We start from the raw sequence: 7,169 nt of genomic DNA on the forward strand, positions 1-7,169 counted from the left end.
AAGACCAGGAGGAACGACGAAGCCGGCAAGGACGAACAACGCATCAAGGGCTGTTACGTCGACATGAGGAGCTTCCGAAGACAAACGTGATCAAGGACTGGACATTATGGAGGGGTCGACCCCCTCCAAAACGAAAAAGACCTCAAGCAGAGGAGGAACCGGTAATGTAGATGAACCGGCCTCCCCAGAGAGAATGAATGTGCCATAGAATGAAAGTAATGGATGAATGGGACACAACTGGATCTTCTGGCGAGCTGAGAGGAAACCGCTGGAGACGAGTCGATCTTAAGAAGGGAGCGGATGTAACAGAAGAAGATGCTGCAAGAACAGCCTCCGAAGTAAAGGAACGGGGACGCACCGTTAGGCTATTCGGGACGAACAGCCTTAAGGAGGGAGCAGTGTGACATGTTGCGCCAAGCCGAGCCCCCCCCCACACACCAGCAGTGACGCGGCGGGTGAGTCAGCGCTCCCCTCCCCCTCCACCGCACGGTAACGAAATTAGAAGTCTCAAATCTGAGAGAATTAAATACGGTCACGAGTCCAACGGAACTCGGATCCGAAAATGACTGCTCTGGCAGCATCTAAACAACAAACACGTCTTCTCCTTAGAGAGGGCGCCCCAAATCAACAAACCCGCAACTGTGTAAAAATAGCAAAAACCTGTTCTTAAGACCCAGATGGGCGCTTTTTTCCAAGACTGACCGTCGGTCGTAACACACGACTCAGACTCTGTTCAGGGGGGGAGGGTATAGCTGTGCAACCCTATTCCTGTGGGATATAAATATAGGGACCTGGCCATCCAAGTTTCCGGAGACTCGAATATGAGACAGTAAATTGTAGTCATAGGCCCGCGGGATTCGGATGTCAGAATGATTGCTCTGACGAGACCCAGCAGCAATTGTAAACGACAGATTCAGCTTTTCGTCAGAAAGGATGTTACATAAGGACTACAAGAGCAAGTGTTCAGTTGTAAAATAAAATTACTGGTCGTGAGTCTCAAGGAGCTTGTCGCCCAGACGAACTCTGTGCGGTATACCGCCAGTCTGACAGGTTGACTGACACTGACTGAAGAATACTTCACCTGGAAAGGAGCTGCTATTGTAGAGAGGACTTGAGTCCGGAAGCAGTAAAGTAGACATTGTTAGCAGCCGTTACCAGGCAACTGTTATGAAGACATAGTAGGCTTAAAATGATTTAATGTGTTTCCTAGTGATTTGTTGAAGTCTGGAAATTAGCATTAAAACTATAATTAAGTATATTTACGACTTGTGCGTTAAAGTGGCTATCCAATCCAAACCAATTCCAGAGTCGCCCGTACACGTGACAATATTTTATAAATGTCAGCTTTTCCTTCGACACTGTAGCATCTAGCCACAAGTTACCACACAGATAATTCACAGAATAAATTTTTGGCTTCCGTTTGCTCCCGCTGCGCATCAGAAGGTTACGAAATCTCACGCTTTTCCGCCTGTCGCCAAAAGTTACAGAGAAACACGACCTTTAGTTCCCAAGATGGTGTGGGGCTCTTAATGTGTAGTCTTTGTCATTACTCCGATGACAACCCACTTCTTCGGAACAGTTTGCTGGTCCTGAAAAGGACCGTGGTTGCTGAGATGCTTGATCGGAGAGATAGCGCGGCGCGCGCCGGTAAGGAAAGAGGCTAGTTGCGGTGAGTGGCCCGGCCGCAGTGCGGCCGTGGCTGGAGGTTGCTTGGTTGCCGTGCGGCAGGTCAGCTGCGACTGCTGGTGAAAGGCTAGTCGTTGAGCGCGGTATTAGGAGTAATGATGCAGTGGCTACGATAGATGCCCAGTGGGTCGGACAGTAACACGACCATCGGCGAGTCCAGGCGCGGTGCCCCAGTGAGTCGGGTGTGAGTGAGCCAGAGGACCGAGGCAGTCGTGCCTGGCGCAGCCTGCCGATGCCTCCGAAGACCGAGCGCTGGCGACGAAGCCTGCTGGCTGGTGTTGCTTGATCGTAGAATGAAGTCAACTGATGAGCTGAATACTCGGCAGTCAGAGTCAGAGTCAGAGTCACGTTGCAAACTGACGGTCAGTCAGTCTGCCTGTCTTGGTGTCGAGCCCCAGCTGGGGATCATGACCAGATATTTCTTTTTAATGAAAGTTGTCTATGTGTAGCGCCCTCTATGACGAGAGGTCGGGTCTGTCACTTGTTAGTCAGTCTGTACTACTAAGTCCACTGTATGTATTTACACATATTTATAATACACATATTTCTTATTCAAATGTACAATATATACACGGCCTCCGTCAGTTTAGGCTAGGTACAGCAGAATATGCCCTTTATATATATATATATATATTTCCTAGTAGTATTAGCTACCAAGACAATCTAGTCACCTGAACGGTCGTATGACTGACCACCGCCAAGTTTAAGCCTCTTATACTTCCTGTGTCGCGCTTCGCCTTGTCCGATGTTGCGAACATTCTCATTATCATGATTTTGTATGACTTCTCCTTGTTGCCTGCATAATTTTGTTATGTAATCATATACGTACGGGATTTTGAATGCAATGTGCAAATCGCGGACCGGTGTGCGCCTTGGAAAATTGCCAATCGTGCGGAGAACCTTGCTTTGCAGGCGCTGCAATTTCACTAGATGAGTATCTGCCGCAAACTCCCAGGTGGGACCAGCATAAGTCATTACGGATCTAATAAGAGCTTTATGGAGGGCCCGTTTAAAGTTAGCGCTCAGTCCCTCACTTTTGAATAGGGAATGCACTCTAATGAATGTTCTGAAGGCCTTGGCTTCGATCATTTCTATGTGTAATCTCCAAGTCACTCTCTTATCGAAGATTACACCTAGATATTTTGCACTATTTACAAATGGAATATTTCTTCCATTTAGAGTAAGACAAGACTCAGGCGGTCGACGACCACGAGAGAAGTAGGCCCCCCGAGTTTTATCATTATTAATTTTTACATTCCAGCGCTCAAACCAGGTCTCCATTGAGCTGAGACCGCGCTGGAGTTTTCTAACAATAAAACCCTCTTTGCGATCTGTGGCATATACAATGAGTTTGGGGGCATCGTTAATATACATGTTGTAAAGAGTGGGGGAAAGGACTGAACTTTGTGGCACCCGTGCTTGCATTTCCCTTGGCGTTGACATTTCGCCTTCAACAGAGACCCTGAATTTACGTTTAGATAGAAAGGACCCAATAAGCTTGGTCAAAGAGTTCGGGAATTCCAATTTTGATAATTTAAACAGCAAGCCTGAGTGCCACGTGGTATCAAAGGTTTTTCGATATCCAAGAACACTGCAGCCGTAGACATTTTATTGTTGATATTAAGGGTAACGTGGTCAGCCAGCCTAATACATTGCAATGTCGTGCTGTGACGTGCACGAAAACCAAACTGACTTGTGTTTAGCAGGCCTCTTTCTTCAATATGATTACGGAGGAATTTCAAAATTACTTCTTCGAATAGTTTTCCTGTCGTGGACAGGAGGCTGTTCGGACGTAAATTTTGAGGAAATTTCGGGTCTTTACCCGGTTTAGGTAAAGATATTATTTTTGCTTCCTTCCAAATATTTGGAAAATTAGAAAGTCGAAAACAATGATTAAATAAATGAGTTAGGTGAACCAATGGTCGCCTTGGAAGGTGCCTGGGGCATTCATTTGGGATGCCGTCAATTCCACATGCCTTTTTTAATTTCAGGGATTTTATTAATTTCTGAACATCACATGGTCTTATCATTGAGGGGGGTTTTCATCCACTGCTTCCAGCAGAGCTTGAACTCTAGCCTCCACCCGCTCTTCATGGTTTTCGTCGCACAGGTAATATGGCGTGAACTGAATTTCCCAACAGTCGGAAATTTCGTTGATTTTTCCAGAAGGATGAAATTTATGGCGAGAAGAACCATGAATGGCAGTTGGTGTCCTTGGTCCATCTCTCTTAAAGAGAGATTTCGCAATGGGCCATATACTCTGAGGTTTGACTTCAGCGTTACTTATTTTTGTTTCCCACCGTTCAAGTGCCTTTTTCGGGTCATTCGCCTGATTGATTTGGTGACCCAATTGACTGCCGTTTGATACGCTGGATCCCTGGTTACTTGCCACAGTGTTCGTAGCCTCTGTTAAAAGATTTCAAATGATCTAGACCAGGAAGATCGCTGTTTATGTTCGAAAGTGTAATTTTATTTGTCGACAGTCTATATGTCGAAGAAATAGAGGCTGCAAAGTCACGTGCCGCTTTATCGGCTTCTACCCCCGAACTAATTTCTAGTTTAGGTGATATTAAGTCAGAGGCGAGGCTTTGAAACCGTTCCCAATCTGTAAATTCTTCAATGGGTTCCGAAAGATTCCAAATTTTAACGTGATCCAGTATGTGGAATACTATTGGTAGGTTATCTGAGTCCAAAATATCAGAGACGATGACCTCTGACATTCTGATATTTTTGTGAACCACAATGTCTAGCAAGTCACCATTTCCCGCAGGGGAATAATGAGTGGGGCAGTGTGGTGCTGAAATTTCGAAATCACTCCTATCAAATAAATCAACGACTTTCAAGCCTGAGGGGTTTGAAACTCTGCTGTTCCAAAATGGGTTCTTAGCATTAAAGTCACATGCCAAAATATACTTACGTCTGAAGCTTAAGAGCTTAATGATATTAGCATCATTCCAGGCTTTGCCTGGAGATTTGTAAACAGCTGCAAGCAGCACTTCGCTATTTCCAATTGGTATGCAGACCCCTGTTGCTTCTACCGAAACAAGGGGTGGTGGGTCTACATGGTCATTGGGAATGCCCTTTCTTACTCCAACGGCAGTTCCGCCCTTTCTGCCCCAGTGGCGGTCGATTCTATAAAAGTGGTAATTTGGAATAAAGTACCTCTCATGATGTTTCAGATGTGTCTTTGAAAACAGTGCCACATCTACGTGTAGGTCTTGCAGCTGTTTACTGAGCTCATAGCGCTGCCTCATAATGCCGTTCGCCTATGAACTCTAGTGGCTATTCTGTTTCATAAGACTCAGAATAATTTTGGTAATGGCCATTATTTTGTCCTCCTCGGACACTGCACCACTGACCTCTGTCATAATCTGCTGTACTACACTCACTACTCTCAACATATTGTCGAGAGACTCACCGTTTACATTAGTAGCCTGAACTAACGGACCTTTCATTCTGAAATGCAGGGGCCGGTACAATATGCTTTTTTGTTGTGGCTGTAGCCACCGGAACATGGCTTTCCTGAGGGCGTTGATGTTGCTCTGCTGCACTGCCTCGGAGTGCCGCCGCGAAAGAGACACCTAGAATTACGGTGGCTGAAGACAACAACCTCCCTGTAGATTTGGACGTTCTCTGAGCCTTCCTTCTCTGTTGCTCCTCTTTGGCATGTTTGCAACCCCGATAATTGGCGGGATGTGGCTTTCCTCCCTCCGCCAACCGGCAGTTGCAGCATACTGGGGTGGAGGCAGAGATCTCTTTCTCTGGGCACTCCTTGTGTAAGTGGCCACCACCGCACCACGAACAACGTGGGGGCTGTTTGCATTTAGCCCAAAAGTGGCCGAACTGCTGGCAGTTGTAGCATTGTGTGAACACGGTCTGAGCTCTGTACGCCTCTACCTTTATGGCAATGTGGCAGAGGTTGGTCAGACGGAACACTTCTTGGGACTTCTCCGTCCTAGGAAGTGTGATAACTAACAAGAGAAGATAAATGTTATCTGTTCCTTCTGGAGGAGTCCGACGACTGGTCATTTGTTTGACACTAATGACGTCAAACAGCAGACTCACCAGTACGTCAGAGATATCTTCCGCTGGAGAGTTGTTTGGAAGGTGACGGATAACAGCTTTGATGGGTTTCTCGGCCTTAGGAAAGAATGTAAAGTATGATAGGTTGTTAGTTCTAGGAAAGTTCTGATGGCACAGAAGTCCGCCATTTCCTTCGTGACAATTCTGGTCCCGCTCCTGGTGTTGCGGAACTCAAAATTGCCCGTGACCATATCTTTGACTTTCCTCTGCAACTGCATCTGGTGTGTCGTGGAGGTAATACAATTGGAAGTTGCCTACCTGGCTTGTCCGTTGAATGCTGCTCTCCCGGCTTGTTGGTTGACACTTCCACGTCCATACCTGACGTCCTTATGGGCGCAAAGAAGTTCTTTGTTTCAACTTCATTCTTTGATTTTATTCTAGGATCCCGGGAGCTAGGTGATGGCTTCGATTTTTTAGTTTGTTCACCTGAGGAGTTTCGCTTTGGTCTCCTTTGCTCGCGAAAATCCTTGGCTGAATCTTCTTTTCCCTCCAGCAGGAGAGACTCTCGCATCTCCCTGTGGATGGCAGCATAGAGGCGTAGCATGGCTGTAAAGAGCGATTGCCCTCGAGATTCTTACACAGCACTGTCCTCTCGGCCTTGGAATTTGATATAAGTTTCTTACATACTGTGATGTTTCCGTTTATTGAGAGCGATGTATGGATAAGCTGTCCAATCATTTGTAATCCTTACACCAGTAAGTCGATATCTTCCTGGCAGTCTGGATTACTGTTTCTTAAGTTCATGTGTTTCCTGTCAAACGAAGCCACGATTGCACTCCACCGCGTTTCGCAGGATGTCGGCTCCGTCATTATCTCCGTTGGAGATGGGACGGTACCGCCACCGATGCACTAGCCACGCACTATGCACTGGTGGCAGAATAGTAACTAGGTGGCTCTAGACGAACACACTCAAGATTATGGTCACCTGGGACCGCTCAAATCTCCTTCCGTAAACGTCTCAAGAAACCAATCTCACTCCTACTCAAACAGACAATCTCACACGATGTATGTAGCAGTAAGAATGTACACCACCCGAATCTTTCGAGAAGAAATTGTGGGAACATCCCACGTTCAATCGAATGAATGGAATACTCGGCTGAGTCTGAGTCTGAGACACGTTGCAACTGACGGTCAGTCAGTCTGTCTGTCTTGGTGTCGAGCCCCAGCTGGGGCTCATGACCAGATATTTCTTTTGAGTGAAAGTTACTGTCTTGTCCATGTGTAGCGCCTTCTCTGACGAGAGGTCGGCTCTGTAATTTGTCAGTCAGTCTGTAGTACTAAGTCCACTGTCTGTATATACACTTATTTATAATACATTTATTTCTTATTTAAATGTACGTATATACACAGCATCCGTCAGTCCAGGCTAGGTACAGCAGAATATGCACTTTATATATATA

The 7,169-nt window shown here is 46.2% G+C and overlaps 1 pseudogene; it reads right to left on the minus strand.

Moving 5' to 3' along the window:
• LOC117282868 overlaps positions 1–6,313 on the minus strand; it is an 18,482-nt pseudogene extending 12,169 nt beyond the window's left edge.
• Between the last annotated feature and the right edge of the window lie 856 nt (positions 6,314–7,169).

Source organism: Cryptotermes secundus, unplaced genomic scaffold (genome assembly GCF_002891405.2).
Source record: "Cryptotermes secundus unplaced genomic scaffold, Csec_1.0 scaffold942, whole genome shotgun sequence".
Lineage (NCBI taxonomy): Eukaryota > Metazoa > Arthropoda > Insecta > Blattodea > Kalotermitidae > Cryptotermes > Cryptotermes secundus.